The sequence below is a fragment of the Antrostomus carolinensis genome, unplaced genomic scaffold (genome assembly GCF_000700745.2).
Source record: "Antrostomus carolinensis isolate BGI_N321 unplaced genomic scaffold, ASM70074v2 scaffold15341, whole genome shotgun sequence".
NCBI classification, from domain to species: Eukaryota; Metazoa; Chordata; class Aves; order Caprimulgiformes; family Caprimulgidae; genus Antrostomus; species Antrostomus carolinensis.
The window spans coordinates 1-11,026 of record NW_010294916.1 but is presented as its reverse complement, the minus strand read 5'-3'; positions in this window follow the sequence as shown (position 1 = coordinate 11,026).

The following is an 11,026-nucleotide window of genomic DNA, read 5'->3' as shown; positions in this document are numbered from 1 at the left end:
GTCTTCAGAAAGAATTGTGACATATCGCATTCACCAAAGAGTCGGTCTGTTAAGAAGACTCGCCAAAAGGCATCAGGAGGATTTACTGGATTTTTCTATAACCTGCTACATTGAGTTTTATGGGCTTTATTTAATGACATCAGAGAAGCCAAACCATGAAAGCAAAGACTATGAAAAAACTCTGTTCAGTATCATAACTCAGTTAGTAATATTACTGTAGCAATTTATATTCCATAGTATATTGTAGTAATAATATTATTGTTGCCAGGCAATACCATTTAAATAGTAGCACTTATATAACTCTTCTCATCTACTGGAGTCTAACAAACATGTTAAACCACCTTCTGGAATTGTCTGACTACAGAGAAAAGCTGGTGATACCATAATCACTGAATGTAAATTAACTCATATCTCAAGTAAACCATAAGCTCTGCTGTGATGAAGACCACTCACCAAATACTCTCACCTTAATAGAACCGTCTTTACTACCAAAAAAATTATGTGTGCTTGTCTTCTATTAACTAAGATATGGCAATTTCAAAAGGCAAAATCCCCTGTCAAAACAGACATGCTTTATACATCAAAGAATAAAAAAAAGTTGTAAAATAGATTACTGTTTTAATACACATATAAATATAAAACCACAGAGGATGACTCTATAAAAATAAAAAAATCTACAAGCTTGAAGAAAATTCAACTGTCTTATTTCTCAACAAATAAATCATCAAAATACTCCATAAAGCAACTTGCGATCAACCTTTACCCTCAAGCAGTAACAGGATTGATGAATAGAAGCCATCAGTGCAAACTGCACAGAAAGTGCTCTAAAGACCAACAGATTCAATGCGTAACTTCATTAAATGTGTGGGATTTATGAACATCAAAACCACAGGAACACTCCTATCCTAACCCCAAACACAGAGTGCCATTCAATGAGTACTGTAGTAGGATACGCTCCACTCATCCACTGCACTCATCAATTTGTTGTAGAATGACATTTCCTACATAAATTAATGGTGGCTACTCCTGGTTGCCTTCTTGCTGTAATATGTTTGGAAATGGTTTACAAGACTATTTCTTCCACCACTTTCCTAGGGATTGAGGTGAGGCTGTCTTGTTTCATAGCATCTGACATATACTCGTTTATATGTCATCCCTGTTTTAGGCCAACTATGGTCTACGCAACAATTTGCTCATTGAGCAGACAGCACTCAGGCAAAACTTACACCCAATTTTCAGTTTATCTATCATTTCTTCCTAAAGACCCTTCTATTAAACTACAACGGGTTTTGTAATAAAGTTACAAACATTTTCTTCAAAAACACAAAACCATCTTTTAAAATTAATACATCAAAAATTAAATACAAAACCAAGTGTGTAAGTCTGAGTAGTGCCTTTAATAGTAGTGCCTTAATTTTGCATTGTGGCCCAAGGATATCACATTAAGAAAATCCTGAAAATATTCCTGGCAACAAGATACAGATGCCACAAAGACAGCTGTCTTCTCTAGAAAACTGCCTTAAAGTTTTGTGCTGGATCAGGAGTATCTGTTTCCCATGTACAAGGCATTAAATAATTTCTCACATCTGTAAGAAACACAACTTTGAATGTAAAATGAAAACAGAAGTGCCATAAAAATATCTGTAGGCATAAGAAATAGAGTATGACTGAAAAGATGGTAACATTAAGCAGCCTATACAATGTGTTTCACAGTTACTGGAAGTGAGCAATGGAAAATGATGTCCAGAGGAAATCTCATGTTCACACAGCACATAGAAATATTCATACTACACTGGCAGTCAATAACATTTTTGTACACTAAATGTGAATTACATTCTTCCATAGTTATAAGAGGACATAAGTGATGCACATCACAAGTGCCATTACACCTTTTACTTGAAGGAAGAATCATCCTGATAAAGGAAAACTGCTGCCCATTGCTGGTTCCAAGTTGTAAAACTAACTAGATTTATTGTAAATTTTTTTACTTTCCTGTGAGAACTGGGTGCAGGAAAATGCCACAAGCAATCTAATGAAATAGACGTATCAAGACCTTATTAAGATAAAGCAAATCCAATTTTCTACTGCTTTTCATTATAACTGACAAGCAGGATATTCTGTTTCTGTATCCTTGATTCCAACTGATCTGTGCCAAATTAAAGAAAAAAATAATATCATGTATATGTTGGAGACAGGACATTGTATCAACAGCGATCAGAATCCACTATTTTGAACTATATGCCAACGCTTCATTTTTAATTCCACTGATCCGTTGTTTAAATTGCTATGTCCTGGATTATTGGAACACATTTCTTGAAGTTCTCAAAACCAATTCTATGGTTGAAGTCTGTTCTTCAGAAACTTACACTGTTTTAGCTTTTAAGATAGACTAGAAGGCTGCCATAAATAGGGATCCCACAAATCTAAATAAAGTTAAAAGACAGAATTCCCCTATTAATTATTAAATGAGCAAACAACAACAAAAAACCCCAGACTTCAAAACAAGACACTAGTACACTAAGCTGATATGTCTCAAACTCAGCATTCCTTCCCTTCTTCATTTCCTCCCTTATGCCTTCAATAACTAATAATATGTAGGGCAGATGGCTGTTTTAAATTTTGAATTACTCAAGGACAGGAAAAAAAAAAAAGAATGTTAATATGAAAACTTGCTTATCTTTAAAGTGGAAACAAACAAAAAATTTAATTTACTAATGGAAGGGAAGTTCATAGTCTTTATTTGGTCTTTCCATGAAAAATACACTAAACCTACCAAAAAAAATTGCAGAAAACAATTAATTAAATTTCCTAACGTTTGTGCTCTTCACATGTACTTTTATGATTAAAACTTTCTGAAAAACAAAAGCACTTTTTATGCTCCAGAGATTTAATATTTAACTCCTGATACAGGATAATTTGTTATGTTCTCTGGATCAAAGTAGGCCTGTTACTATGAAGCTGATCTAGCAGCAGCCAGTTGGGCACTATGCCTAGAACTCCTAATAGAGTTCTAATTAATGTAAAGGAGTTTTACAGACGATAGAAGAAAAAAAAAAAATCAGATTGACTTGATGATCATTTTTAAGAGTTGTACATGACCTATATTTCGTTTCCATAAGCAATTCCTCCACTTGTGCTACAGATGCGTGCTGACTTGCACAGCTGCATGTCAAGTCCACAACTATTTTTAGCAAAAACATAAAAACACTCCCACAATCGTATAATAAAGAACACCCACACACAGAAATCAGCAAGACATCAAAACTGTCAGAACAGGAATCCAGAAAATTCACACACTGATCTTAAATAGTCACAATAGTCATGTTGTTTTAAACAGCTCAGTCACAGAACATTTTGTATCCCACGTGTTTTAAATTTATTTTACAAAGAAATACTTATATCTGTCTTGTCCTTAATACTCCATGCTGCTTATGACATACCCATTAAACAAGAATCTTCCTCTTATACATACTACAGCTAAAACTTTATGCACCACTTGAAACAAGACAGGTGGATGAGGGACAGGTGCTTAGGGACATGGTTTAGAGATGGGACAGGTAGTGATAGGTTAGTGGCTGGACTCGATCTTAAAGGTCTTTTCCAACTACTATGATTGTATGAAACAGAAATGATTGCTTAGTCTCAAACTGCAGAAAGTGAATAGACGCTTAGTGACTTAAGTCCATTCAGAAGCACAAATCAATCAAGACCTTGGTCCCATTCTGCTTTGTCCTGTACAAATTTAAGTCTTTTACAGATGTGTAAGGGATCTAGTTTTGTAAGATCACCAGTAGTAGAAACAACACAACAATCAATGGGACCTTAAATTCTTCTAATACTTCTAAAACCATGTTACTTTAACTACACCACAACTGTTTATGCTAGATTACTGTTCCGTAAGTGAGTGCTATTACACTCATTTTAATCACTGTAAGTTTCCAAAAGTATAAGAGGTTTGATACCAAGATTCAGAATAACATCATACCACCTTTTATTAATTTACTGATTTCTGTGACCTCAAGTGTTGCAAAATTTGCTAACAATTCCCTTTCAAAAAGCAATAGTTTGGTAAAAGACACAGGAAATTAATTATGTCTACACAAAAAAATGTAAATAAGTTATTGTACCATACCTGATTTCCATGAAGATCTAAAACATCAAGATTTTTTAGGTTGTCCAGATTTGAGATCTTCTTTATTCTGAAAGATTTCAATTATGCCATAAATTATTTTTCATATTAAATAAAAAGTATCTTCCCTTTTCCAGCTAATAAAAAATTTAGCTATTTGTTCCTGTCTACCAAGAGTAACAGAAGAACAATAAAGTTCTGCACCATTTAAAAAAAATTAATAAGTGAATGAGTATGCCTTACACTATCACCTTCCTTTCTAACTGTCGATACTGCAATAGCAGCAGTATGTACATGTCTCTTCTAGGAAGATGAAAAGGGAAGGAAACAACCAATCTATCCAGACACTTAAATAATAAAAAAACATTATTACTGGCAAACAGCTAATTCCAAACCAGTTTAAAGAAAGACTAGAAAGACAGAGGCTTTTGAGTTTGTAAGAAGTACACAGAAAAAAAAACCCAAAACCAAAAAACCAACAAAACCAAAACAACAAACCCCAAACTGAAAGCCACTGTGAAAGCTACTGGCCCTTTCTTTCTCTAGATTTGGCAGTATTTCTCCTCCCTCTGTACAAAAACTCACCATCTTAAAACTTTTCTGTCCTGTCCTATTTTCTCAGATTCCAAACCTACATTATGATATACTCAACAGCATCATCTACCAGCTGATGATATTAAACATCACATGTATTATGCATTTGCTTCAAGAATAATCAAAAATCACATATAGATCAAGCCGAAAACAAGTTGCTAGTAACTGTGTCTGACTTGTAATCATTTACAAGTATGTATTGTCCTAACTACCTCCAAACTGTACTTCTATGTAAACAAACTATACAGCACTCAATGTAGTTATAATTTGGAAAATAATTCCTGAAAGCACCTTAAAATTACCACTGCCATGCCCCAATATTTTGCTATAAACAGAATTAATTATTACAGGTGAGATTTTTAATATAAAAAGCTATAAGCTCTACTAACACACTGCACTATTGAAAGCTGTCAACTTTGAATACAGTCTGATTTAGGAGATACATTCTTTGTAATCTGCATGTAACTGAAGCTTGTTTATGAGATCTTCCTTTATTGAATATAAAGAGATGAGGAAATTGAAAAAAAAAAAAAAAAATCAGAGCACAACCCTTAGATGTGTGAGCAATTCCACAGATACTTCCATTAAATTAATTAAAGGCTACAGGATTTGAACTGTATTTTTAGAAAGTAATACAACCAGGAAGTTGATTCTCCCAACAGATTAGAACCTATAAATAAGCAATAAAATCCACGATTCATCTGTCTGGTTTTTTTTCAGCCATCTAAATACATCAGGCAGAAACACTTTTTATAGGTTATAAAGAATTGATGAATACTTTATGTGATGTGAAAAGAGATTCCACCTGTCACACAAATCTAAGAACACATATTTAATAGCTGATCAGAACAGAAGATTAGCTGGAAACATGCAAAATAATTCAGAACTGTTGCTAAAATGTTTCTGAAGAATGTTATGAGCAAAAACTGTGTGCTTCCTTAGTGGGTTCCCTAACATTTAGCTAGTGCTAAGGACTACCTCACTGGTCTTACAGCCAACATCACAATCTGAAAACTCTGTAAGTAACAGAAACAATGATAGATCACAGTTGTTACATCATAAAGTAGTAAGTTAGTTTTATTATTTTTACCTGTTCTTTCCCAGCAAAAGGACTCTTAGGGATCTAAGAGTTGAAAGCCCACTTATTTCCTCTATCTGATTATCATATAAATCTAAGAAAACAAGATGCTGCAAATTAGAAATATTTTGGATCCGGGTTATAAAGTTATGTTGGAAATTCAAAAGGCGAAGATGATCTTCCCCATCAATAACTGGGCACACTGTCAGCTTTTGCCTGGAAGGAAAAAGAAAAACAAAACAAAAACCACATATAAGCAACAAATTGGTAATCCACCTTCTACTCACCCACTCTGACTGAAACGAGGAAAGTTATGCTATCTTGATTAAGGTAGTATTAAGGTAATTAGGTTTGCTAATTAAATTCTGTAAATAAGGTAGGAACTCCTTACTATATAAAGATTAGCATGAAAATATAGCAGAAATGCTTCCAAAATTCTGTCCTCTTCATCAGAGATTGGCTTGTTACATGGAAACCACATGCAAGTTTCATGCTGTGACCACATTAAAAGTTAAACAGACACAGCCTGCCTATTTTTTCATCAGATACCACATAAGCAGCCTGTTTAGATCATAATGCAGTCTTCTATGTATATGCAATTTTCCTTTGGTTTATAGAACTTTACATTTGAAATATAAATACATTAAATAATAATTGCTAATGTAAAAAGTAAAAGATAGGAAATGATGCTGAAAATGGTTATTCTTATTTTAGGACTATTCTAGACGGAGTCCTACTGACCTGACAAAACTTCTTGGGCTACATGAACCTTACCTGCATATAAAAAAAAAATAAAAATAAAATAAAAAATTGCAATTAAATGTCTTTCAGATAAAACCTTTTTTGTGTCCTGGTTAAGAAAAAAAAAAAACAAAACAAAACCCCAAGCATTCTACAGTCAATGCACCAGATTAAAACTAATGGAGACATAGCCTCTTTCTATACACTACTTGTACGACCTTGCAATTAACTCTGAAGCTAGGGCCTTAGTTTACAAGTAAAAGCCCTAACAGCCTTAGATGACTGCTGCATGGATATATCCATCACAAGGACACTCATATAGAACTTCTCAGCGGGACAGAGCTCTCCTCTCAAAAACACACACACAAAGCCCAACAAGCCCCAAACCAGCGCTCATACCACTGACCACGGGCATTACTGGGGTACTCAACACATTAGACTGTCAGACACAAGAGTCACAAGCTGTGGTGTGTGTGCTCCATAACCTCCTCACCTTTCCAGGTTAAGTCTGTCAGAGTTCAGTATTTTTTCTTCAGCAGTACGTTGCAGTACAGGAAGTGATATTGATGAACTGCTCCCAAAATTTGTGTTATCTAGCAGAAAATCATACAGAGAATATTAGCTACTCTGTAAAATAATTTCATTAACTATAGATAATAAAAGCAGAATTTTCTTTCTTATTAAAAGTAAAGTTACAAAGTACATGAAAGTACTTTTTGTGTCCATTCAGTACTTTATCAGTTTTCTTCCCTGCTATTTTTTTTTTTACAGCTACATCCCTCTACAGCTTCTCTCCACAGTACATCCATTTGTTTCATTTCGGAGAGATTTTTTAGCAGCAATTTGTTCTAAGTAGATATTTTGTAGGTGCTTTTGTTTTGATTAGAATTACGAAATGATGTTTTAAGGTAAGGTTGTATAAATGTTTCATAATTTCTGTAACTGAACTTAAAGAAGATATTATCTAATTTAAGATTAATTTAAAGACACAGACTAAGCAGATTACGATAGAACTAGAAACTAAAGCACCAACACATTGAAACAGTCCCACCGAGCCACAAACAAATGCAAAGTCTTTTAAAAGTAAATGCACACAATACCTACTAATCATTGATATTATATTTCACTCCATTATCAAGAAAGAAACAGGTAGCCCTTTAAAACATATTTAAAAAGCTATCCATCTTTACCCATTTTGTTAATAAAAGGGAGAAGAGCGAGGATGACTTAAAATACCTGCAAAATAAATCAACAAATGTGTTCTGCGAGCTTTGGCTTATTTGGAAAACAATCAGCTGAAAAATATTGGCCAAAACTAGATCATTGGACACACATACTACCACAAGAATATAAGCTCAGCTTCTACGTGTTTGCCCCCTTTTTTTCCTCTTCCTTTAAATAAATATGGAAAAAGACATTAATTGTTCAATAAAGATAATTGCTTTACTACTACAGAGTGTGACTTCATTGTTATCTAAAATATGCCATTAGAAGAGCCTACATAAGTAAAACAATGTTTTTCAATTTAGAATCTTTTCAGTGCTACCCTGTAACATTTTATCACTAGCTACTCTAACAAACCAGTGTAACAGCCAACATTCTCTATGTATTCTTCAAAGTCAAAAAAAAAAGAAAAAATCCATCAAGATAAAAAATAACCTATTAACACTTTTGTAAAAGTCTTAACTTAGTTATGTCTCAGGTTTTTAAGCCAATCAACATTAAGACTAAAGACTTAAGCACCAGTGTGAAACATGACATGATGGCAGTACAGTGACATTTTTCCTTCTAACGTCATCCTCCTAAAGACATGTGTGAAGGATTCATATTACTGCCCTTTTGTTAAAGAAAGGTTTATAAAAAGTCTGTATTTAAATACCTATACTGTATTTTGGAAAATATTTCTAGTGGTTTCTTGACAGTGATCCATTAACCTCTCTTAATACCTGAAGGGAACAGTAGCCAACACTGTTGCAGACAGCCAGAAGCAGCACATCTTACAGGTCATAACTTTTCAATAAAACATCCAATTGCAGCGTGGGGAAGAGACTAACAAGAGAACTTTTCACTGTTACCTGAAGTATGTGAACTAATACTGTGGCTGCTTTGTCGGGATTTGGATTTTGTAGGTGTGTGAATAGAAGACTCGCCAAATCCTGATAAAGAACCTGTATTCTGCTTCAACTCCAAACCAGAAAGTTCTGTCAGACTGGATGGTGCTGGAAGATATATCTGCTTATTATGCACCAAAGGACTTAATACTCTTTGGTCTCCTGTGGGGGGAACAAAATGAAACTGAAGACTTAAATTTACTCCATAATAAGTTGATAATATCCTTAAAAATCAACCCATTCTGAACAGTTGTTGTTCTCTATTTTTTACCAGAAAGAAAAAAAGAATTGCCATAATAAGTAAACCAATCTCCTGTCCTAACCAATCACTGTGTTTATACGACAGGCAAGCAGCAGCAGCATGGCAAGAAGTGTTATGTTTCAAAGCTGTTCCAGACTTCACTGCAGTTATCAGTGAGACCACCAAGTATCTTGCTTTTCAAAGCAAGAAGCACACAAGCACAGTAAGAAAACTATCTCTTCATATCAGGGCTCTGAATTAGAAACTAATTTTGTCTAAATGCAGTAAAATGTTAAACATCCAATAAAACGCTACAGCAGAGAATTGTGTGGCTTCTGAGGGAATGTACAGTAGGGCATTTGGTAGACTGTGGCTTTGTAGGTAGAAGAAAAGATCATAGAATCACAGAATCACTTTGGTTGGAAAAGATCTTTAAGATCATTGAGTCCAACCATGAGCCTCACACTGCCAAGTTCACCACTAAACCATGTCCCTAAGCACCATATCTACACATCTTTTAAGTACCTCCAGGGATGGTGACTCCACCACTGCCCTGGGCAGCCTGTTCCAATGCTTGACAATGCTTTCAGTGAAGAATTTTTCCTAATATCAAATCTAAACCTCTTTCATGGACAGAATAAGGGGCAAAAAAGTGATCAAAAAAAGCCATCGGCACTAGGCAGTAGAAGGATAGGAGTTTCAGAATGTGATGCAGCAGTAATGATATTGAATTACTGTAGCCAGTTAGGAAAAGCCATCACTCTTACATATTCTCATCAAAATACAGTCTTTCTTTACTGTTTAATTAATAAAAATAGATACAAAAGACAAACAAACCAAACCCTACTGAATATCACCTTGCCTTCCTGAATAGTTTTTTTCCAGATCATGCTGCAGAAGTCTATTGTGGAAAGAGGACTGTTCTTTATTTATCCTGAATTCAAACTGTAACACAATATTTAAGACAAATGTTAAAGCTTTCAAATGCAAATAACAGCTTTACATAGACAAACACAACTTTAGTAACAACTAGAGTTCTCAGGAAACCAGGCAAACGCTTTTAAAAAATTAAATACTTGCTCCAATAAAGAGTATTCATTCTATTAAGATATGAAATGAAAAGACTGAAAAGTTTCACTGCTGGAAACCAAAACAAAAGTATGGCAGTTACCAGCAGTAACTGGTAACTACAGTTGACTAAACAACAATAACAAAAAAAAAAAGGAGAAAACCCCACCCGTAAGGAGTACCACAATTACAGGAGGAAGAGAGGTACAGAAGGAAGTATAAGAAATCATATATACATATATATCTAGACACAGACATATATATAAAGTTTAGGGCAGGCTGCAGTACGTCCTTGTGTTTTTACTTTATGCACCTTTGATAGGATGAAATAAATTATCAAAAGACTATCAGATATTACATTAAAAGTCAACATATTCCTACTGAAAAGGCAATTCCTATCTGAAAGCATATAAATTTGGCTGTACCATACAACTGCATTAATTAATATAAATATTAAAGAAAAGGTAATAATTACTGGTTTGCTTTTATCTGTTATTGATGAGGTCTGGATAACCAGCTGAAGCCCACAATTATTAATCTGCAAGTTGGAAGAAAAAGAAATGGAGTATTATGTTTTTCAAAAATGAATATCAATACAAAAAGTTGAACGTAACATGTTTTCAAACAATAAAGGTATTTTCAACAGAGAAATCTGCCAAGGAAGGAATTATTTTGCAAAACTATTATGAAAAATATGTCATAGCACTAAGTAACAATAAATAATGTTCAGTTTAAAAAAACTCTACTGTTTTGAGTTTTAACAATGCACTGGAAGTGTCACTTTCATGGTGATATCCTCATTATGAAGACAACAAGTGCTTACATTTAAATATGAGAATTTATTTATTTGAAAGGCCAAGTGTACTGGTCTTGTAGTTGGATTTAGATGACAAAACGCAACACCCACCTGCTAAATAATAAAAACGCTTAACAAAAATATTTAACTAAGCGGCTTGCAGAGCCACTTCCCAGGAAATAACGAGAGGCATACCAACAGCCTCAGGGAAGCGTCCTCACCCAGCCACGGCACAGAGCACACCGAGCTCCCCTCACCCGCCTCGGCC